The 24,932-nt window shown below is 35.6% G+C and overlaps 1 protein-coding gene and 1 pseudogene across 1 annotated transcript in view; one reads left to right on the top strand and one right to left on the bottom strand.

Annotated features, from left to right (window-relative positions):
* The window catches only part of LOC142349097 (neuronal acetylcholine receptor subunit beta-3-like), a 50,880-nt pseudogene that overhangs the window by 23,093 nt on the left and 2,855 nt on the right, over window positions 1–24,932 (top strand).
* The window catches only part of LOC142349710 (uncharacterized), an 88,636-nt gene continuing 84,961 nt past the window's right edge, over window positions 21,258–24,932 (bottom strand). The window contains exon 7 of the mRNA XM_075401441.1: window positions 21,258–21,357. The gene's annotated coding sequence lies outside the window, so the exon portion shown is untranslated. The remainder of the gene's footprint in view (window positions 21,358–24,932) is intronic.

Below are 24,932 nucleotides of genomic sequence, written 5' to 3'. Positions count from 1 at the left end.
GGTAATTGTTGCAACCGCAAATTCCTCATCATATTTGTTTGTAATTTTTGCTTTTGGATTTGGTTGGCGGGAAATATTATCTACCAGCCCCATTCTTGCGCCTGGTATGTGTTCGATGTTAAAATCAAAAGGTAATAGTCGATCCACCCAACGGGTTAAACGACTATTGTAAGATTTTTTTGATCTGAGTTCCTTCAATATTGAAAGTAATGCCCGATGATCTGTAATAATTGTGAATATTTTTCCAAACAAAAAATATTGAAAATACTCAACAGACCACACCACTCCTAACAATTCTAATTCATTTATCCTATAGCGTTCCTCATCTGAATTCAGGAAACGAGAAGCGAATGCAGCTGAATGCCAACCTGTTGCTGAACGCTGTTCTAATGCCGCTCCTAATCCAGCTCTAGATGCGTTTCATTTGATCCGGGTTTCCAAGTGTGGATTGTAATGTGTGCTCTCCGTGGCGATTGCTACTTTGTTTTTAGTAAGTTGGAAGTAAGTTTCAAGTTCATCATTCCAAATAAATTTTGTGTTAATTCTAAGTAAGGGTCGAAGTGGATGGCATAATTGAGAAAAGTCAGGGATGAATTTTCCAAGGTAAAGTACCGAGCCTAAAAATGATCATAGTTGTTTTAAGTTTTTAGGTGCTGTTAGATTTAGAATTGCTGATGTTTTGTTTTCGAGTGGTGCGATTCCAGATTGAGTATATTTACAACCCAACCATTCATTTTCGGGTTTTAGCGAAGTGACATTTGGGTAATAATATTCTCAGTTTATCACCGTCCAATTTTTTTTAGACATTATTAAACTAACTTTAAATGATCTTCTTTGGAGCCACGGCTGACTTTTATATTATCTAGAAAACATTGAGTATTATCTAGTCCAACTAATGTGTAGTTCATTACTTTTTGGAATGCCGCTGGCATATCAGTCAACCCGTAAAATCTGGTAAAAAAGCGATACGTGCCAGTACCCTCAACACTCACAACGTTAAAGTTGCAATGCCGAGCGGTTTCCGGTTCTAGATTAAGTTGACTGTATGCGTATTTCAAATCCACGGTTGAGAAATATGCTTTTTCATGTGATGCGTTTTCATTTAAATTTTGTTTTATTGTGTCAATTAAGTTATCGATGTTAGGCATTTGATATTTATTTTTATGGATAGATTTATTTAAAATTTTAGAGTCTAGAGTCAAATTAACTGTTTTATCTTTCTTTACGTGATAACTATTGGGGATATGAAGTTTCTACCGGAACAACTTTTTATCTTTATGGTGTCTTTTCCATCTAATAGTTTTTTAAGTTCTGTGTTAACTAAGGGTTGAAGATTTATAGGCACTCGACGTCGTTTTTTATGTGTAGGTGCAAAATTTTTTATGAAATGCAGATTTAACTGAGTGTTTTAACGATTTACCAATTCGAGAGCTTAGACCAGGAAAGCCGAATGCTATTTGTTTCTTGATTAAACATTGATCTCGATCAACATTTGAGACTCGTTTAGATTGTGTGAGTGGTAGTCCAAGTTGTGGGAAAAGGTCTCGTCCAATTATTGGTCTATGGCCATCTTCAACAACTGTAACATTGACGTCTGTAGCTATCGAATCGTTACAATTTACTGACGTTTTGATTACTCCGATTGTCTTGATTAAATCATTGGAGGAAGTCTATAGTTCGTGCAACTCCGGAGATTTTATTCAAAAGCTTTCCTGACAATCTGATACTACTGTGTTTGCTAGATTTTTGTTAATGATAGTGCAAACGCTCCCCGAATCCACTAGTGTGTTTTTGCGATACAAATTTTCACATTCACTGGTTCCATTTCTCTGATATTGTCACTATCATAGATTATAGCAACACAATAATCATCAAATTCGTCATAATCGGAATCATAGTTAGCATCAAAACTACTATGTTTTTGAAACATTTTCTCAATTTGATTTACTTGTTCTCCTGCTGTAGCGGAAGCACCGACGGTCGCTGCTTCAGAAATAGTATCGTCTACGTTGTTGACCCTTGGTTTTGTCTTCATTTGTTGTTTAGCCTTTCTAGATACTTTTGCAAAATGATTCGCAATTCCAGTTTTTGCAGTTTTTTCCACAAGCAGGGCAGTTTTGTCGATGAGTTGCTGACCATCCATAACCACAGTTAGGATAGATTGTAGGTTTGATAAAATTGCTCGTTGAGGGTCGGGATCTATTCTAAGGATTTTGAATGCTGTTGATGGACATATTTGCTACATCTTTTGTAGTTGGATGAGCAACTGTTCCTGACATCTTCCACTGATTTTGAATACCCATCCCAATATTCATTGCCACTTCTGAGGACTTTTTAGCCGATCTCGTTTCTTTCAAAAGTTCTCTCTGAATTTCACCATCCTGCATATTTGCAATAAAAACATCCCGAATGATAGATTCCTCATGACTGCCAAGAACACAATTGAGAGAGAGTTAACGGAGACATCCACAAAAATTTTCGACCCGTTCTCCTTTAAATTGTTTTCGGGTTAGAACAGTATAACGGTCGAAGGTGGTATTCCTCTGCTTGGCGAAAACCTGATCCAAACTCTCCCAAAGGTCCTTTGAATATATCTGATCAATTTGAACAGTTGGTTCTTGGGAGCCCAATATTCGACGGCCTCCCATACCAAGCCTGAGGTAGGTAAGCAAGACACTTTTGTTGTCACAAAACTTCTATGGTCTGTCACCGCACAGTATTCCTGCCGTTTCAATCTTCTGAAACTTGTTGAACTATGCATTCTTGAGCTGTTCGTTCCGAATTCTACGGTCTCTTGCACTTTGAGCAGTATTATGATCTACATCTGCTTCGTAGATGGGCTCAGGGGAAGAGTACATTATCTGATGGTTCTTCTCGTAAGGTATCGATCGAGATACCCTCTTTAGCAAGTATGGCCAGTTTTAAATTTATCTCCAACGTTCCCATCTCAACGGAGGTTCCATAGTCGGCCGTTCCCAAAAGGGTTATATTGCTAGAAGGGTTATATTATTTAGCTGCTGACTGCGCCGTGTATGAAATTGAGCCACGGATACCTGATAAATTAGTGGTTTTGGATTCGAGGTGCAAATCCACTGTATTCAGTGAAGAGTAGAATTAAAGCTTTCAATTTTAATTAGCAATAATTTTACTAAAGCAGAACTATTTCAGTGACGTGGAATTCGGTCTCAAATCCATATTGAGCTATTCTGCTGACAAAACTGAAAAGATTGAGAAAAACTGAATTTCAGGGATTTAGTTAAGAGAATGAAAATTAATAAATACTGAAGTGTGATCAAACTGAAAAATTGACTTTACAGTCGGTGGTAAACTTTTACTTGTGTGAATATAAATATGAATAACTTTTAACCCAACTAGCACAAAGACAACTAGTGATTAAGTACACTTTTATCAGATATGGTACAACCGTACCACATATCCACGGCTTTGACATAATTTTAAACTGCAGATATTAAAATTTTATAATATTAATAACATATATAGTACTGATTACTATAATTAATAGTTTAGTACTCACACTAGCATTAACAATTGAAACAGATCAAGCGCAATGGAATTGTAGAGGCCTTCCACGTTCAATCAAATAAAGTGTAAACCATTTACGTTTACAAGTAAACTTAAACAGAGAACATAAATTACTGGGCAAATGCAGCACCATTGTATTGTCTTTTAGTTTTAACAGACTTCGCATAACAAGTGATAAGAACAGAATTCATCTGGGCAAAATTTAACGTCTAATGAATTAAGTTAATAAAGAAATTAAATTTTGAGTTTAAGAAATGAAAAATGATATTAATTGGTAACTTTTTCAGTTTAACGACAAGATATTGAGCAGTTGTTTATCTTTGGTTTTCAGCATCAAAAACACTCATGCTGACTTTGCGTTCATAGTCTGCATAGTTATATTCATCCGGAGACCAAGTTCCGAGTGCTTGGAGTGCTGGGGGACTGACGACTGGCGACTCAAATGACGTTTCGACAGCTGGTGGTGGCAGAGCTTCTTCTTGGATAACCGTCTCAATTACCGGATTGTTTTGTCACTGGCATTTTGGTGCCGGCATTGGTTCATTGTCACTTACAGAGAACAACGGGCTCTCGAAACCAAAATAGTCGGGGGCTTTTCTAGTCCTCTTAGACTTCGAGGTTGTTGGAGTCGCAGTTGAAGAGGTCGCTGAAGAGGCAGCAAATGACAAAGCGTTGGATGTATCAAATCCCGCTCTGAAAGCTTAGAGATCTTCCAAGCCAGCTTCAGTTCGAGGGATTGTTCGGTTCAGGGTATTGGGCTTGTTATTTTCGGGTGGAGAATAAATCAAGAGACGGATTTTTTCTTGTCTCCATTGTACCTTCTGCCCGCGTCTACTTGGGCCTTCGTCATGGCTTCTTCCACGAGTATATCACTCCCCTCGCCAGTCACCCAGCAATTGTCGCCCAAGTAATCTTCTGCTGGGACTGTGTCAGCGTCGAAATAGTGGTTGAGAATATTTTCATACGACAAATTAGATGACATTGGTATCGTACTTACAATACTTAGTGGTGTATTTGTTTAGGGAATGCATGTACAACGGTACTCCCGGGTGCCAGCGCATCCCGCAGTCCAATGAGGTCTCTCTGGGATCTTTTGGTCACTTCCTTCGCTAACCTAAATTCAAGAGAGGTTTCCAATCGGGGAATAGGAGTTGTGAGTTTCGGGTGAAGGATGAAACGGGAAACTTATTCTAATCACTATTGAATCTGCAGCCCGCATCCACCGGTGCCTTGGTAATTGCTTCCTCAATGAGGATGTCGCTCCTCTCACTCGTCACTCATCCATTGTCATCAAGATAATCCTCAACAGGGACAGTATCTGCATCAAAATAATGATTTAAAGTGTTTTCATATGAAAGGTTTTGGGACTTTATGTATGTTGCTAAGTGACGTGTTTGCTGTTCTTCAAAATATGCTTGGAAAAGTGTTACGTTTGTGGTCTTTTGTTTACATATACGTAATTGATAGACTATTGACTTTATTGCTTCTTTAATTGTGAATGTGTTTTCATCGCTAAAGTGTAAAAATATACATCTTCTACGTTTCTAGTAAGCTGCGCCTTGTCCAGGGTGGGCTATAAAGTCGTAAGCAATCATAGCCAATGAAGTTAGCGACAAATGCTTTCTACAACAGCAAAATTTGATTTATTGTTGTTACAATAAATACAATTGATTGGAAAATTAAAAGTCAAAATTCTTCAATATTTAAATTGAATCTGCAGAGAATCCGTTCTAACCGTTCCAAAAATTCCCTCAGTCAAATGAAGACTATCTTGTGTTGAAAGTACTTATCACGTAGCCCATGTTCAAAAAAATCGAAGCAGACCCCGCGTTCTCCGAAACGGGAAAGCAATTTGATATTGAAATAATAAATGCGCAAAGTTTTTCGCTTTAATGGACTAGAATGAGTTCGTTAGAAAGCCGAGAATACGAAAGAAAAAAATGAACATTCAGGAGACAAAGAATGCACATTCTCAAATTTTCGTAATAAAACTTTAAAAAAAATCTAAAAATAAAGCAATTTCATTACGAATCAAATGGTGTCAGAAGAAGGCAAAACGTTTTGCTTGAAAGTTTCCTATTCTTTTAGACATTTCTCCCGTTCTATAATTTGGTCAAATGAGTCTGTGATATCTCATACTACTGAGATATGAATTTGAGCCACGGATACGTAATAAATTAGTGATGTTGGATTCGAGGTGCAAATCCCTTGTATTCAGTGAAGTGTAGAATTACAGCTTCCAATTTTAATTAGCAATAGTGTTACTAAACCAGCACTTTTTCAGTGACGCGGAATTCTGTCCCGAATCCCTATTGAACTATTCTGATGACAAAACTGAAGAGATTGAGAAAAACTGATTTTCAGGGATTTAGTTAAGAGAATGAAAAGTAATAAATACTGAAGTATGATCAAACTGAAAACTTTTACTTGTGTGAATATAAATATGAATAACTTTTAACCTAACTAGCACAAAGACAACTAATGATTAAGTACATTTTTATCATATATGGTACAACCGTACCACAGAGTCAATTCATAGGTAGATGAAAAGCTTCCCGCAATAATCTTGATTCTGTAATGTGATATCCTTATCATTTCCTTTTGAGTTGGTCTGATCAGAGGTTGCTTTGGTCTGAGACGCTCTGATTAGAAGTAACTTCGAGTGCACGAAAGTTTCAGCAGGTGTCAATTGGAGTGTGTTTTTTTCCAGAATCTAAAAATGTCTAGCTAAATTTAACTGCAACGTTTGCAGGTATGCAAAACTGCAGGTAAGAAAGCTTACAAAATTACCTGCAAAAAATGATACGTGCAATTTACCTAGAATACATAACTTAGAATTTATCTGCAAACTCAAATTAACCATGTTGTATTAGGTATGTAAATTTTGACGTGAAAATGCATTCGAAAACAACGATTAAATTGTAGATAATATTTTGTCAATGGATGAGTAGAAAGTTACAAACTAAGTCCGAGCAGGAAACTAGAAAACTACAGCAGAAATTATTGTTCCCTAGCAGCTATAGCATCCTTGCTGTTGGTAAATAATTTTTGGCATGCTCCCCTCGACTTTAAATGTTTGATTGCATGATTCAAGTTGCCTTATCACATAACAAAGGGTGGGAAGGTGATGTAGGAAAATGTGACAACAGAACAGATATTTTCCTCTGTATTTTCTCTAGCAGTTCTATAATCTTGGACAATTTTGCGATCGTCGAAAAGCTGTCATATGATTTAATAACAACTTAGTCATAATTGAGAACGTTTCTAGTAGCCAGCAATGAGTTAGTGATGTGAGCCTTGCAAAGAGTCCAAAAAATGGGGTCTGACAAGATCCACATCTGAAAACCCTCACCTTCTATCGCCACCATCAGGACAGCAGAGCCCAACCATTATCAAATGGCCGTTCCCCATAAAAATTCAGAATAGCAACATTAGATTCAGACGTTTCTTATAATTATCTCTCTAAGTTCAAGTATGGTGCTGGCAAACTGTAGCAATGCTATGCGCAGCTTCCATATTTTAAAGCTTGGTCTGGAACTGTCTGATCACTGGCCATATTACCGTCTGGCACCTCAACCTTGCTAATTTAAAGTGCTTAAAAGTGCTTAAAGTAATTTAAAGTGCTTAAAAGTTCTTATAGAATTATTGTTTGGTCAAACTAATCTCAGCGCAGGTTGAAGTGCTGCCAGTCTCTGTGCAGTTTACCCCCCCCCCCCCCTCCTCCTCGTGACCCGTCTGTCTGATCAGCTTGGGTCGCGTACAGCTGCCTGGGCAGGTTTAAAGTAATTGTCGTGTTTCAGTGGTGCGAGAAGCATCTCTTCTGAGGTATGTGGCTTTCAACGAGCAGGTTGTCTACCAGGACGGAATGGTTCTGGCTTCCTCTTCGTTACTCTCCTACCAGCTGTCTTGTGGTTTCGACGTGTCAGAGTTTCCATACGATGAACAGACATGTCACATTACTATATCACCATATGCATCCACCGATGTCAATTTCCTCATTGGTGAATATCAAAAATAGTGTGAGCCCTGGTCGAGGCCAGAACTTATGAAAAGATTGTCCTTGACTCATTTTAGGTTTGAAAAGAACGTCCTCGACCGATATTAAGTTTGAAGAGACCGCCCTGGACCATTATTTGGTATGAAAAGAATTTCTTGCCTCGACTTTAGAACTAGTCTTTGACTTTGACTGGAACTAAAATGGGTCCTCGACTACAAGCTAATATTAACCCCCCTACTCGATTTGTTAATTCTTTTTATAAAGTTGAAGCCTCGACTAGGGCGTATGGTCCCGCGGGTTCACCCTTCTAGAAACCATGGTTCTTGGATATGGCTTCCAAGGTCCCTTTAACTTTCCACTGCTTCAAGGGCATGTTTTGATCATTATCGGAGATATTGTTTGAACTAATCAAGTACGTTCATTGATAAGTTGTATACACCTATTTGTTTTTTATTTACGAAAAATGATTGTTCTTATTCGGCAGACAAATACGAAAACACCTCGGCACCTTAGCACAGTCTAGAAAACTAAGTCTACAGTTTTAAAGAAACAGACACAGCACACACATTACACACACACACACACACACACACACTCAAAAAGAAAATCACACAAATGCAAACCCCAACAACAAATAAAAACAGTTTCAAATTTTTTTTGGGCAACTAATCTTTACTCAACTTTCTTCACGTTCAATAAGGTCTTCTAAGTTCTTCCTAAACAATAGGTGTGGACTGGTGGAGGCAACTGTATATGTAACGGCTGCACTCTTGTCAAAGACAAGGAAAACTTCACACCGCCCAATTGGTTTCAGCGGTTTCATATCTGTCCGGATAATACGTTCTCGCAATTAACGTTTATGAACTGTATTATCGGCTAAATTGTAAACTACCGTTCCACTAATTGGTACTTAATTAGTCTCAATAACTAATCCTTCAGCTTTGCTGCTCAGAGAACTTGATTCGCTCAGAAAACCAATAATTCAAATTGAGACAATCAAGTTTTGTTTGAGCTTGAGTTAATAACTCAAGTTACGAACCGGAAACGCGAAATTAAAGCTCTAAATAACTGTCCTAGCTACTGGTTAGAGCAAAAAATTTCTATCTCTGATGTGTTAATATTTTCGCAGACTTTTTCCGATAAGCAACGTTAACCAATTTAACAACTTTCGCACTTTGTGCATTATCACTCAATTGCTCCATAACACAATTAATGAACCTATGCTATGCTTCTTTCAAGCAAGAAGGAGAAATTGACTTAACTCTTTGCAGAGATAGTGTTTCTTACTTAGCAACTTTTTTCCTCTTAGCAACTTAGTTTGAAAGAAAGATTGAGAAATCACAGTTAATTCTCATTTCAAGAAGTCAAATTTAAGTTGAACTGCACAATCACTAAGATGATCTACGGAAACATTACACAATAACTTGTAAATTACGGCTCAAGTGTTACGCTACCATGCGCACTAATATTACCAAAATTGCAAATTTTGACTCATATTTGGTAGTTTTTCAAGCCGTTTATATTGCTTTATTATTATTCAATTCTGAACTGTTGATTGCATAGAGATAACTATGTCCTACGATTCTCTTAATACACTGATTTCAGGGTTCGGGATACCATATAGGGTGCACCGCATTCTCTGAATTGCATTGAACCTTTAGGAATTCGCAGAAATTGGCATAACAAATTTTGGTACCTCGTACTCCATTTGAGCTCAATTCGTTGTAATAATAGATTCGATTTCTTAATTCAAGAGTACGTGGGAATGATGGGTTGCTGATACTGAAGGTAGTTGGAGTTAGAGTTTCAGTCCTTGTTTGATAACCACGTACAACTAAAAGTTACTAAACATAAATGTTGGCAAAATTCAACTAAGCTGTTTGTCTTCGATAGAATCAAGCAATAAGTTTCGCTTGTCGTGCTATTTTAATTTTTCTGCTTAGTTTGACTTTGAATTGGTTTGCATATTAGTGAAGCGCAGCCGCCAAAATATCGATAATAGTAATAGTAGTGCTAAGTTCTGAAAAGAATTTTAAAAAAAATATTTTGTCATTTTTGGTGTCTCATGAGCGTTGTTTTTCCAAAATCTCCCAAATGTGGTGCCGGCAAAACTCAAAAACTGAATTTTGATTTTGGAAAAGTTCAAAGCCGCATTTTGTAACAAATAGCACAATCAATGGGACGCTCAAATTAAGGTGTGAGAGATTATACTTCTTAATTTCGACACTTTTAAGTACTGCAAGTTAGTATCTCACTTAAGCTACTCCATCAACTTTTGAACACATTGATAGAGCATATCTAGTTTTGTGTTCACCTTATTAGACCCTGATCTCATGAGTTCTTATAAGAACGTCAGAGGCCTTATAAACTCCTGAAAGATCATGTCATCTCTTACTCAATATTTTGGGTGAGGTAGTTCTTCTTAATCGTGTAGTGTCTCATAAAGCAAAATTTGTATCCTGTGAGACCTCACGGCATCATGAACCTGCCAAATTTCAAAGAGTTATGAGCAAAATTTTTATTTTGAAGTTTAACCAGCCGTATTATAAATTTTCAGTATCATAGAAAAAGATTAAAGCTCGACTCATTGGCCTCAGCGCGATGATTTCAATATTGAACAAATCTGAGCTGTTAAATAGATCACAATGTTTTTTTGAAGCCTCATTTCTGGAACTCAAATATATTAGGTTAAAAAGCCAAAAAAAACTGCCTCCCGGACCCTAGTAACATAGCACATCAGTGCTCAATCATTTTTCATCCCAATAAGAATTAGTAGCTTCAGTACTATCAATGTATTCAGGGGTAACTTGACGACTCAGTATGTGCAGATCAATAACAAAGGTCTCATTTGTTCTAAAAACAAACTGTGCTTTATTTTCTATCACTTTCTTATCACATTGTTTCCATATCGAATAATGTTCATAATATAATTACATTATAATTTTGAAATTTCGAGCGATAAACCTTGAGCCATAAAGACACTGAAAATCTATCTTATTACATTGCAAATAGCGTTTTAACATAAAAATGTACCCCGTTCTCAGACTTCAATTTTCTATTCGAAGAGTGTTTTCAGACTGCAATTTTCCCAAGCTCATTACTAAATTCGCTCAATACTGAAAGTGATCATTCTCTTTAGATACACAAGATGAATACTTCCCACGCAATGAAACACACAAACCTCAACTCCCTCTTCAATATTACATTGAGAACGAACAGTGGGAACTGATGAAGCCAATCGAGATAATCCAGACCAATCTGACTTTTCACAACCAACATAATCGCCAGACTCTGATTGTAAAAGTTGGAATGAGAAGACGACCCATGTTCTACCAGATGATATTCGTGTATCCCTCTGTTCTCCTTTATACGCTCTCTGCTATCACTTTCTTCATTCCGCCAGATTCAGGGAAGTAGCTCCCAATTTATAATTAGCATTGCAATTTTTAATGAATAATCATAAATACTAATCTGAATTTTCTTTCTCAATCCAAGATTGGTAACGCAAGGGACTTTTTTTGCAATTATTGAAAAAGTAGGCTTTTGCATTTTTGTTCAACTCACACGTCATTGCCTAATCAAACTCCGACACCTATCTTGCCAGAACTTGCAAAATGGTGCGTAATCTTACAAGACTGGACTGATTTGCTTATTAGCGAAGCGCGGTCACCACAGTATCGTAATAGTAATTTAAGCGCTAAGCTTCGAAATGAAACGAAGTTTCTCCCAGATGTGTTAGTGGCAAAAATCTGAAAAACTGAATTTGATTTTGCAAAAATTTAAAGCCGCAATTTTTAACAAATAATACAATCAATGAGAGGCGCGAATTAAGTCCTGAGAAATCATAATTCTTAAATACGCCAATTCCTCTACGAGATTTATGAGCATTTTGCTCCTCGTTAAAAGGAAATAATTATTTCCTTTTTTCTACAAATGTTTCCTTAACGTATGTTGCGATATCACAGGTGAGAAGATTTCATTCACAGTGACAATTCTGCTGACAGAGATAGTTTCCTATAGCTCCATAGTGGATGTTGTGCCTGCCTCTTCTAACAATATTCCACTCATGATATACTTCATTGCAGCTGTAACTATGCACCTCTCGTGTACATGTGTGGTAGCTGCTACAGGTACGCTAACACCCCAAGGGATACTAAAGACAAAATCTTGCAATAATCTTGCAGGAAATCTTGCAAAGGAGTGCATGGAAAATTTCTTCCACTTTGCTTGCAAGATTGTTGTATGATATGAATCCACCTTGCAAGAATTTGAATCTCAGCTAATTTTATTCTATCGATTAAAGTTGTGAAACCCGTTCAGAGCGCTAGTTTGTTTCAAACAGTTTTTAGATATTAGAAAACCTGTTATTTTTGCCATATTCATATCTTGCAAACTTCTTGTGAGACTCTTGCAAATCTTGTATTATATATAGCAGAAATCTTGCAGGGATTTGATCCCTCCATCTCTACCGGGATTCACAGGCCCAAACAAGGAGGATAGGTAATGCGCGTATGCACAAATGGTTCAAACATGTCATATCCGAATCATTCGTGATTTATTCATTTTTTGAGAACTTCCCATACATTAGTGGGTTAAAGGACAATTATTTACTCATGTCACTTTCAGCATGCTGTCTCCACGGTTGTCCGACTCTTAAGTTTTGACATTAGCACCTTGTCCTTAGATTTGAAAACAGCTTAACAGATTTGTATTTGATGAATCGTCATTTTTCTGAATTAGAAAAACAATTTAATCTGTAATGGGAAGAAGAGTTCTTATTTTAAAAAACAGACGAGAAACAACTGAGTGTATTTTCATAAAACTTATGGAACATCGGGAAATGGGTGTAAAAACCTCCGACATGTGTGGTCTGCTTTACTTCGGATTGAGAGCAATTGAGATCACTCAAGAATGAAAAAGAGAAGCGTGAAAAAGACACTAGAGAACTCAAAGAATGTTCCAGAACAAAAATAAACCAAAAAACAGACATAAACGATTGATTACAATCATTGCTTCAAACTTTGTTTGACAGCAATTAAAAATAAACGTCAGTTGATAATTGCCTTTTGATCTCTGAAACTGAAATCTTGAACTCTGAACACCCAACAGCTAAAAAGATCTGATCGCACCTTCTGACTTAGAGAAGCAGTTGTTTTTTTTCAAAAGCAGAAACTTTTGAGAAAACAGCATGAAGTCACAACATTTGATCCGCTGCATCTACTACCTAATCAATGAGTCCTATGCACGAAATTCAGATTAAACATTTAGATTTTAATTTTATTTCGATCTTTGAAAGAACACGGTCATATAATTCGCAATTTTTTTTTCTCGAAAAACTTTTGTTCATCCTATGTTCTAAAATACACAGACCTACCCAAAACAGTACTTCATTAAAAATTATTATATTTTCAATGGTTTACAGAGAAGCTACAAAACACAAGAACGATCTCGAACTTTTGCAAAAATAATCAAAACTATTATTGGAGTTTTATATTATCACGGTTCTACAGTGATGTCGGCTCACTTGTTTTGATACTTAAAAATGAGCAAGGATTGCCTCCACTTCTAATAGAATTAATAATAAGGAAGCCGAAAGACTACCTTTAGAAATGCCTAAAGGGATTTTTCTACCAAAAATTGGTTTATTGGTTTATGACCTTGGCAGATACAAAGGACAAAAATACTGCCAAAACAGTCGAATCCTCTTTGGAGGTCGACAGAATTTTTATCAGCTCTCATTCGAAGCTCCGGTCATCTTACACAGTTTGCTCAAAAATGAAAAACTGATGTTCTACAAAAAGCCCGTTTTCACTCTAAAATTTCTCATTTGCAAAATTTCTATTATGGTACCAGAAAGTAGAAACTTCTGCATCTAGAAGATCGATTCGATCTCCAAAAAAAGTCGCGTGTGAATTTGATTCTTTTGCACCAGAAAAAAATGAAGCATTGACAACATTGACTTTATTTTACGTGCATATGAGTTTAACATTGACTTAAATTTCTTTCATTACCTAATATAATAGACAACATGGACATGGAATTATCCTCTACAGCCAGTAACCCCGATGTAACGGTAAGCCTATTGCAGGCTATACAAGGTGAGCTAATTCTTTTTCGTTCTGAATTAATAGAAAAGGACAAGATTGAATTACTGGAGAAAAAATTGGAATATGTATGAAATGGATTTAAGGAAGATCTCCGAAATGTTAGAAATGAGGCCACGGATCTGACGGAACGCATTCTGCATGCGGAGATATACATGTCGAGGGATACTATAATAATCCATAATCCACCTGTATCTGATGAGAGGAATCTCATGAACACTGTTAATGATTTCTTCAATAAAATTTTACATGCACCTGTGCAGCCAGAAGATCTAAAAGCCGTACATTTTTTGGGAAACGCAGGAGATTCAGCGATGAGAGGCAACTTCCTTTGACTTGGACTGAAACAATTTAACTGGAGATCGGAAACGATTTTGAAAGACTACAAAAACCCTTCAAATATCAAGCCCTATTACCTTTCTGGACGATTGCCTCCAATGTGTAGGGAAACTCCTTCACTTTCATGCTGCGAAGGATATAGGTGTGAAAGTAGTCACTAATAATTCAGAAGTGCAGTTGATTTCTGAGGGTCAGAATGGCAAAACATATTCCGCCCTATTCAAACTCTTGACGACCTGGACCGACTATACCCTACAGCAGTAAAACATGTCGCAAAAATAATGTCGATATTTGGAAGGAGCTCAAAAACAATCAAGCATCATTATGATGGCAAATCGGTTCTAACGCCTGAAAAAAATCCTTGCCCTAACACAATCAACTGAAACATGGTCAACACATAAATCAAGTCCCAGTTTTTATTTCTGGCGGTGCGAAAGCTTCAATTAAGCTAACGCCACTCATGCAGTTTTTTCTTCTCAATATACGATCCACCAGAGCTAATTTCTGTGACCTAATATGTTACTTAGAATCCAACCATTTCTGTTAATAACTAATTTCTCTAACGGAAACATGGCAAGATAATGATACGTCCCTTTATTCAATTGAAGGGTTTCAAGGGTTTTTCCAAACAAGTGGCAAAAAATGAAAGGGAGCAGCTGTTTTTGTTAGGAGATATCCTGTTATCCGGGAAAAAATAACACAGAAATTGTGCTTTGATAATATAATGTTCACAATGAAAATCAGAAAAAAATAACTGTTTCTGGCATCAATAATTCAGCGCAAAAAACTTGATGTATTTCACGAAGACTTTGAAATAATCAGGCACGCATTAGGAACAGGAGCAAAAAATTTGATCATGGGTGAATTCAATATTGATACTTTGGTTTCGAATAAAGCATGCAAAAGTTTCAGTTATGGTTCAGACTCGGGATTTGAAACTGCTTGATATAGGCAGTCCAAACAAGAATAACTGAAACAAAAAATACTCGTATTGAACATGTTTTTGTTTCATCCAACCTTAAGTTCATTGATGCATCTGTTGAAAATGTGATATAGGTGATCACTGTGGATTCTGTTGGTTACTGGTGAAAGCAATCAGGTTTTTAATGGAGTAATACAAAGAAGACCATTGCACAACTTCAATGATTCTGATATATCGTGTAGGGTTTATTTTTTGCTAATCATTTACTGGGAAAACAATTATATATAGCAGAAATCTTGCAGGAATTTGATCCCTCCATCTCTAACGGGATTCACAGGCCCAAACAAGGAGGATAGGTAATGCGCGTATGCACAAATGGTTCAAACATGTCATATCCGAATCATTCGTGATTTATTCATTTTTTGAGAACTTCCCATACATTAGTGGGTTAAAGGACAATTATTTACTCATGTCACTTTCAGCATGCTGTCTCCACGGTTGTCCGACTCTTAAGTTTTGACATTAGCACCTTGTCCTTAGATTTGAAAACAGCTTAACAGATTTGTATTTGATGAATCGTCATTTTTCTGAATTAGAAAAACAATTTAATCAGTAATGGGAAGAAGAGTTCTTATTTTAAAAAACAGACGAGAAACAACTGAGTGTATTTTCATAAAACTTATGGAACATCGGGAAATGGGTGTAAAAACCTCCGACATGTGTGGTCTGCTTTACTTCGGATTGAGAGCAATTGAGATCACTCAAGAATGAAAAAGAGAAGCGTGAAAAAGACACTAGAGAACTCAAAGAATGTTCCAGAACAAAAATAAACCAAAAAACAGACATAAACGATCGATTACAATCATTGCTTCAAACTTTGTTTGACAGCAATTAAAAATAAACGTCAGTTGATAATTGCCTTTTGATCTCTGAAACTGAAATCTTGAACTCTGAACACCCAACAGCTAAAAACATCTGATCGCACCTTCTGACTTAGAGAAGCAGTTGTTTTTTTTCAAAAACAGAAACTTTTGAGAAAACAGCATGAAGTCACAACATTTGATCCGCTGCATCTACTACCTAATCAATGAGTCCTATGCACGAAATTCAGATTAAACATTTAGATTTTAATTTTATTTCGATCTTTGAAAGAACACGGTCATATAATTCGCAATTATTTTTCTCGAAAAACTTTTGTTCATCCTATGTTCTAAAATACACAGACCTACCCAAAACAGTACTTCATTAAAAATTATTATATTTTCAATGGTTTACAGAGAAGCTACAAAACACAAGAACGATCTCGAATTTTTGCAAAAATAATCAAAACTATGATTGGAGTTTTATATTATCACGGTTCTACAGTGATGTCGGCTCACTTGTTTTGATACTTAAAAATGAGCAAGGATTGCCTCCACTTCTAATAGAATTAATAATAAGGAAGCCGAAAGACTACCTATAGAAATGCCTAAAGGGATTTTTCTACCAAAAATTGGTTTATTGGTTTATGACCTTGGCAGATACAAAGGACAAAAATACTGCCAAAACAATCGAATCCTCTTTGGAGGTCGACAGAATTTTTATCAGCTCTCATTCGAAGCTCCGGTCATCTTACACAGTTTGCTCAAAAATGAAAAACTGATGTTCTACAAAAAGCCCGTTTTCACTCTAAAATTTCTCATTTGCAAAATTTCTATTATGGTACCAGAAAGTAGAAACTTCTGCATCTAGAAGATCGATTCGATCTCCAAAAAAAGTCGCGTGTGAATTTGATTCTTTTGCACCAGAAAAAAATGAAGCATTGACAACATTGACTTTATTTTACGTGCATATGAGTTTAACATTGACTTAAATTTCTTTCATTACCTAATATAATAGACAACATGGACATGGAATTATCCTCTACAGCCAGTAACCCCGATGTAACGGTAAGCCTATTGCAGGCTATACAAGGTGAGCTAATTCTTTTTCGTTCTGAATTAATAGAAAAGGACAAGATTGAATTACTGGAGAAAAAATTGGAATATGTATGAAATGGATTTAAGGAAGATCTCCGAAATGTTAGAAATGAGGCCACGGATCTGACGGAACGCATTCTGCATGCGGAGATATACATGTCGAGGGATACTATAATAATCCATAATCCACCTGTATCTGATGAGAGGAATCTCATGAACACTGTTAATGATTTCTTCAATAAAATTTTACATGCACCTGTGCAGCCAGAAGATCTAAAAGCCGTACATTTTTTGGGAAACGCAGGAGATTCAGCGATGAGAGGCAACTTCCTTTGATTTGGACTGAAACAATTTAACTGGAGATCGGAAACGATTTTGAAAGACTACAAAAACCCTTCAAATATCAAGCCCTATTACCTTTCTGGACGATTGCCTCCAATGTGTAGGGAAACTCCTTCACTTTCATGCTGCGAAGGATATAGGTGTGAAAGTAGTCACTAATAATTCAGAAGTGCAGTTGATTTCTGAGGGTCAGAATGGCAAAACATATTCCGTCCTATTCAAACTCTTGACGACCTGGACCGACTATACCCTACAGCAGTAAAACATGTCGCAAAAATAATGTCGATATTTGGAAGGAGCTCAAAAACAATCAAGCATCATTATGATGGCAAATCGGTTCTAACGCCTGAAAAAAATCCTTGCCCTAACACAATCAACTGAAACATGGTCAACACATAAATCAAGTCCCAGTTTTTATTTCTGGCGGTGCGAAAGCTTCAATTAAGCTAACGCCACTCATGCAGCTTTTTCTTCTCAATATACGATCCACCAGAGCTAATTTCTGTGACCTAATATGTTACTTAGAATCCAACCATTTCTGTTAATAACTAATTTCTCTAACGGAAACATGGCAAGATAATGATACGTCCCTTTATTCAATTGAAGGGTTTCAAGGGTTTTTCCAAACAAGTGGGAAAAAATGAAAGGGAGCAGCTGTTTTTGTTAGGAGATATCCTGTTATCCGGGAAAAAATAACAAAGAAATTGTGCTTTGATAATATAATGTTCACAATGAAAATCAGAAAAAAATAACTGTTTCTGGCATCAATAATTCAGCGCAAAAAACTTGATGTATTTCACGAAGACTTTGAAACAATCAGGCACGCATTAGGAACAGGAGCAAAAAATTTGATCATGGGTGAATTCAATATTGATACTTTGGTTTCGAATAAAGCATGTAAAAGTTTCAGTTATGGTTCAGACTCGGGATTTGAAACTGCTTGATATAGGCAGTCCAAACAAGAATAACTGAAACAAAAAATACTCGTATTGAACATGTTTTTGTTTCATCCAACCTTAAGTTCATTGATGCATCTGTTGAAAATGTGATATAGGTGATCACTGTGGATTCTGTTGGTTACTGGTGAAAGCAATCAGGTTTGTAATGGAGTAATACAAAGAAGATCATTGCACAACTTCAATGATTCTGATATATCGTGTAGGGTTTATTTTTTGCTAATCATTTACTGGGAAAACAAGAAATCAAAAAAATTGAACTTGATCATGACTACAAAATTTTACTCGAATTTCTTGTATCAACGCTAGACAAATTTTTTCCTCTAAAATCATTTGTCAAAACTCAACGAAATTATAGACCTCAATGGATGTCTTGAAAGATAGAATGCCATTAAGAAGAAACAGAAGCCCTTTCAAAAATATCCGCAGACAAAATCAAAAAATGAGTGGCTTAAATACAAAAAAAGACAAGAGAAAACAAGAGAAACTGCGCAAATATGATTCGAAAAGCAAAAAAAGATTTTCTGAGAAATTTTCAGATATTCTACCTAAATCTGGAAGCAAAACGTCAAAAAAATCAATAGATTGCGAAACCAGAATCACACGGATAACGTGGATATCACTCTGGCTCAATAAAACAATTTCACAACTCAACAATTCACATCAGTCGGAACAGAAATAGAATCGAAAAATCCCGAAAGCACTCGTGGAATTGATACTCCAACAAATGAAAGGCCACTTTTTCTTTTTCCAGCGAGTATCCCAGAAATTTACAATGTATGTATGGGACTATCGTACAGCCAGACACTGAATACAGACGGTTTGAATAACCTTTTTTGCCAAATATTTCAGTCCAATCGATTGTATCACTTTTCAGCAGATCGATGAGTGTGAGATATTCTCCGAATCTTTTCAAAAATATCAAAAACAATTACTTTTCACAGCTGGTGACCGGCAGAATCCTACAAATTCTAGACCTATTTCAATATTATCTTCATTCAGTTAGATTTTCGAAAAAATTCTCCACAAACGTATTATAGGTTTTCTACTTACAACTAATCAAATAACCACGCAACAGTTTGGTTTCCAACCCAAAAAGTCAACAATTCAGGCATTAGTAAAAAATCTTGAAAGAACCAGACGACTACTTGATTCAAACAAGAATGTTTTGTGATTGTTCCTGGATGTGAGCAAAGGTTTCGACACAGTAGATCATAGTAAATTTACAGAAATTGGAAAATTATGGCATCCGAGGTATAGCAGTGTCATTACTAGAGTTATCTTCAAAAACGCAAACAATATGTGCATGTGGAAACTATGAGATTTGTATCAATGGAGACTCAAATGGGTGTACATCAGGCTTCAATATTAGGCCCATTACTTTGCATCATACCTGAATGATTTATATATTAATGATTTACATTAATGATTTTTATCATTAATGATTTATTAATGATTTGGGTTGGAAACGAAGACTGTTCGATTACGATGTATGCAGATGATACAAAACGAACTTTCTCTAAAATGATGCTACGAGCCAGATTAATCATGGTCTTGCACAATTGATTGAATGGTTTTGCTACAACAGCCTTAGTTTAAACATATAAAACTGTATTGCTTCAATTCGGTAAAAGAAAAATTATGGTAAGAATCAAATCATACGGTTTCAAAATTGTGAAGCCATATTTACTGATGTGATCAAACATTTAGGAGTCGACAAGGATTCACCATTGAATTCCAAATATCATATCTCACGAATATGCAACAATCTGGCAAAATTGTGCGTATTTTTTATGTATATTCAGAACTCTTTAAATGCGCACCACCAAGTTTTATTCTACAAAATGTAAATAGAGCACGTTATATCTTATGGTTGCCTTGTTTACGGATCTAATAACACAAATAACTTGCAACTTTTTTTCTTATAAAAACATATAATTCGTTTAATTGTAAAAAAGTCAAAGTTCTACCACACTGCTCCCTTGTTTGAGAAGGCTACCATTTTCACAGTCCGTGAACTATTCATGACGCAATTACTACGATATGCAACAGACAACATAAGTGCTTTCTCTAAGGCTGTCAAAATAAACACTAGAAGTTCCAAACTGGATTTATTTAAACAAAAAGTGCAGTGGAAGCAAATTATGAAATTGCCAAATGAACACCAATCAATAAAGCTTTTAAATTGTTTGAAAAATCAGGGAATATGGGATGCTGACCTCCGTAGTCAGTGTCCTAACTTGAGAAAAAAAAGCGTTTTAAAGTATAGTAAAAAACTTCATACAAGGAAACTCGGACTTAGATTATTTGAAGTGAAAACTCATACTGAGTGAAACGTGTCTCTTCTCTTTTCAAAAGCATATTATATTGCTTTTTGTTTTTTAGTTGTGTGAATGAAAGATAAAATCATGAAAATTATTCTTCTTAGCCAGCACAATAAAGTTTTTCTTTTTTCTTTCTGTTCACAAAAATGGCTTCATAGCAACTAGCATCGATGAAAATGTATTGCGAGAATTTCTCAAAGTATAATTTAAAATAAAATAAATTTGTTTTATTAAAAACATAAAAAAGTCCTCTTAAAGATCTGAGAAAGTTTTCCTCTGAGGATTGAAAAAACGAAATATGCAGTAGGATTTACTTCATCTGTTGAGCAGAATCAAAAACTAGAAATTGAATGGAATTAAATCAGATGAACAAATTGATTGCTCTGCACTTGACTTTTAATAAATGTTTTTTCTATTTCACGTACCGGTTTTCAACAGTCGTGTTATTACTAGCGCGAAAGGTAAAAAACTAAAGAGTACAATAACAATTAATTGCCTTTCAGTGTCTGCCCTGTGATGTCGATCGGCTCACAAAAAGTCGGGCTGTAGTAAAGTTACAAACCCCAAATGATTTGCAGGTTGGGAACAACTAATGTCAAATATCATAGGATAAAAAAAGATATCATACCCAAATAACCAAGAAATGCAAGTTTTAAGACCGTTTGCAGGATAACTGCAAATCCAATGCTTTTCGAGCAAAACTTCTGATTGTACAGAACGTGGTAAATTCAAAAATTGATAACTGCAAATAATTTTTACAGTCGTGAACATCCACCACAACAGCTCCTTTGTAACAATGTATGGATTCCTGCAGAGAGCCATCAGTAGTCCATATGTCTTCTTTCTCCTCCTGAAACAGTGTCCAGTACCACCTAAACAAAGCAAGGTCAGAATCAACCCAGATTCTGGAACCCCAGGACGAATCGAGACCTCGACAAAACTTACTGCGATGACAACTCAATTGAATTCTGAGGTATGACAAAGAAATAAGAATTCGCCATTTTGGACGGATTAAAACTTACTACGATCTCGCGACCGGTGTGTAATCACTTAGTTTCTAATATGACATAACAAACACTTATTTGCATTCGTTCGTAAAATTTTAACCCATAAATTGAAGTCAATCCTCAATTTTTAGCGGAAAAGCTTTTCTCTATCACTAGTTGCCCTGACAAAACGCCACTGCTGATTCGGTGACAATGAAAATCTTGGATCAGAACTGTATCACAGCTCTATGTCGCTTTTATACATGACACGTCTGGAATCAAGTTTTGACCAACACTTGACAAGTCTTGGAACAAACTTTCGCTCAGAACAGGCTAAAGTTTAGAGACTGCCGCACAGATTCACTTCTTCTTTTAATTTAATAGTGAACAGAAAAAGGCCACCGTTTCCAATGATCAACCATCAGATAGCATCAAAGTGAAAAAAGAGGCAAACGCATACACTTCCAAAAATTTGATTAGGGAAAAAATTTCAAAATCCAGCGTTGATGTATGTATACTCCGCAGATATACTAATCGTTTCTTTCTGTATTAAAATATAATTCAAGCAAGGAGGCTCGATACTGTGCACTCGCACAATGTTCCAAACCAGCTAAATCAAATTTTTGCCTTAATTGTCTACCAAATGACGCGATGTTCGAAAACAGATTCAGTGAAAAAAATGTTAATAACACAAACTACTGAATGAACTCAACAATGTCATGCCTCATTAGAACGCTCATGAAACAAGACATAAATAAGACTACGCGGCAATACAAGCACCAAAGTAAAAAACAATTCTTACGGCAAAAACTCTACGGAAGCATCTAATTTCAAAAGAACTTAGTCACAAAGTCTAAATACCATCAGAAAAAACCTAAACTGCACAAGTTAATTCTCCCTTAACTGCCATACGGGAACTATTCGTGATGGGAATAAGTAACAAACAAACAAAGATGAAAAATGGGGCGAACTTCAAAACATTTGAATTTTTTATACCAAAAACTCAAAAGTAATGAGAATCATTAGCTTTTTAGCCGAAAAGTTCAACAAAGACTAACATAGAACAATTCACGAAAACTCAAAGCCAATATAATCATTAGCTGTTAATCAAATAAAATATACAAAGTTTTGCTATTAATTATATTATATTAGTTGACATAACACTTCTTAAAGGGAATATATTAAACCACAATAAAACTTGACAACACAAACAAATAGGGAGCTTAAAAATTGAATTACAGGATGGGACCTCTCATTCATGACACTAAGTAACAAGTTGACAAAAAGAAGGATTTAAAGGGCAAAAGATTCAAAAACATTATCAAATGTTTGAACACAACTTTTTAAAAAAATAAAACATTAAAACATTATCCATTGACGACGTTGAGAAAATTCATTTACATCTGAATGGGAAGCTAGTGAGACCTGCCCTTAATAAGAACAGTTCTTACGGGCAAAAACACAAGGAACAAATACGGGCAACAACCAAAAAAATCAATGGAAAAGTGCAATAAAAAGTGTTGAAACCATTAAAACTTATGAGCTAATCGATAAAATTTTAATTAATTTCAAATGAGCGTCTTTGCAATGCGAATGGGAGCAGACAAAAAAAACAAAAATGGGAGCAGACAAATTAAAGAAAAATCTTAAAATTTAAAAATATGAAAATTCGTAGCATTTAAATCATAGAACCAACAGCTAAAACATAAAACTGCCGAAAATATTAAGTTTTAAATCAGTTAAACTAATACGGAGTCTGTCATTAGCAGTATGGACCAACTACACACAACTAAGATTAAAAAAACTAAAATTTCAAAACTTCTCTTAATTTTTTTCGACAACATTTTCAAAGTGATAACAGGTATCAACTCAAAGCATTATATAGGTTCTCATAGTCTCTTTGGGAAACAAATTTTGTGTTTAATTAATGTAACTAAGTCATAGGACTATTAAAAAATTTAACAAAAGCAGGAAAAACTGAAAATTCATTAGAAGTTGAGGCAAAACAGTGACGAAACCATAAAAACCACAAGCTATGACTTGTTTACGATTGAAAAGCAAAACTTTAAATTGTGAAGATGTTAAAAAAACCAGCGTTCCAATAGGATTTGAAGCCTGTTGATTGTTAAACTACCAAATGAGATCAAATCTAACCTCTTTATTTCAGAATTAAAGTATTTAATTAAAACAACAATTTGCTACAAATTCATCTTAAATCAAAACAAAAATCACAAAAGTGAACAAAATTACGTCAAATATCACATGTTCACTATTACATAAAATCTCATTAGCTCCTTGGATAAAATGCAATTCAAAACTCTGTCTTGGATTTCAACTGCTGCGCTTAAAAATTGAACCGAAATTTGGTGCTCGTTTCATTTGCTTTTGAGTAGTAAACAGCCGCGAATGAAAATAACAACTGAAATTCTGAATCAGAACAAGTTAGATTTCGCAAAATTCAAGAGATCAAGCATGAAACTTCAAAAAAGCCTTAGAGGAACAACTAGGCAAGCCGTAGTTGCGATGGGAGTTGGGGAAGAAGAGGTGATGGGGGCTGGTTGGAGTGAAGTTGAGGTGTTGATAGAGGTGTGAGTCAGCTGGGATTAATGGGCGACCACTGTGGACAAAAAACTTCGCTAAATAAGTTTTTCAACGCCAATCCTATCAGCGGTTACTAACTAGTATAAATATATAAAAAAAACTAAGCAATTTTTGTATTCAAACATCCGAAAACAGAAGTCAACGTTCAAAAACAGAATTCAAAATTCGAAAAGAGAAGTCAATGTTCAAAAACAGAAGTCAACTTTCGAGAACTGTAGTTAACGTTCGAAAACATAAATCAGCATTCGAAAAGAAAGAACACAATCGCCTTGGTTTAAAAAACTTAAGAATACGAATACTCCTCTTCCAGGCGCTACCAGCATGACTAATATTATTGCTCAACTTCGTTTTAGAGCAATTAAAAAAGGTCTACATTCAACATGCTTGCAAGATTCTTGAAGCTTTCAAAATTTTGCAAATGGCGAATGTCTTAAAAAATGCCAAATATAAAGAGCATAATTTAAGCATAATTTTTATAAATAAAAACGCATGATCGTATTGTGCATCAAACAAGAAGTGACAACTAGTAGCCGAGACTCAGCAGTTCTCAAGGCATTATACACAATGTTATCAGTACTCATTTTTTAATCCAAGACCTGGTATCGCCTAATGAAGACTTGAAACTCGTTTCGCGTGTTTATGCGAAGGCGACATTTCTTAAGTTATTTCTATTTTTTTTTCAAATGCATTTCCTAGCAAAGATTTATAACAATGCTTTAATAAACAAGGATCTTAGTTGCAATCTGATAGGCGGTCGCAGATTTTCCAAACTGCATAAACCAAACTAAGCATAAAATTGTCCTTGGTTACTAGTTTTTGTGGTTTTCCTTAAATAAAACTTCAGAGGCATAGTGTTTAGG

The sequence above is a fragment of the Convolutriloba macropyga genome, chromosome 11, assembly GCF_964194025.1.
Source record: "Convolutriloba macropyga chromosome 11, txConMacr16.3, whole genome shotgun sequence".
Classification (NCBI taxonomy): domain Eukaryota; kingdom Metazoa; phylum Xenacoelomorpha; order Acoela; family Convolutidae; genus Convolutriloba; species Convolutriloba macropyga.
This window is presented reverse-complemented; position numbering and strand designations above follow the sequence as displayed.